Source organism: Penaeus monodon, chromosome 23 (assembly GCF_015228065.2).
Source record: "Penaeus monodon isolate SGIC_2016 chromosome 23, NSTDA_Pmon_1, whole genome shotgun sequence".
Lineage (NCBI taxonomy): Eukaryota > Metazoa > Arthropoda > Malacostraca > Decapoda > Penaeidae > Penaeus > Penaeus monodon.
Window position 1 is genome coordinate 19,369,213 of NC_051408.1, and position 213 is coordinate 19,369,425.

The window sequence follows — 213 nt, forward strand, 5'->3', positions numbered from 1 at the left end:
AAATCCTTTTTTATAAAAAATATGCTTTCAAATCACCCTTTTTCTTTTTCGGGGTTTTCTAATGTCCGAGAAAAAAGACTTTTTGTTTTTGGGCTTGGGCGGGGGGAAACAAAGGCGGGGTTTTTGGGGAATTGATGGAGTTCATCAAAACCCGAAGATCGGGAGGGAGCCCCACAGTTGCAAAGGCAAGTCTCTCTCACTTTTGCTGTTCTA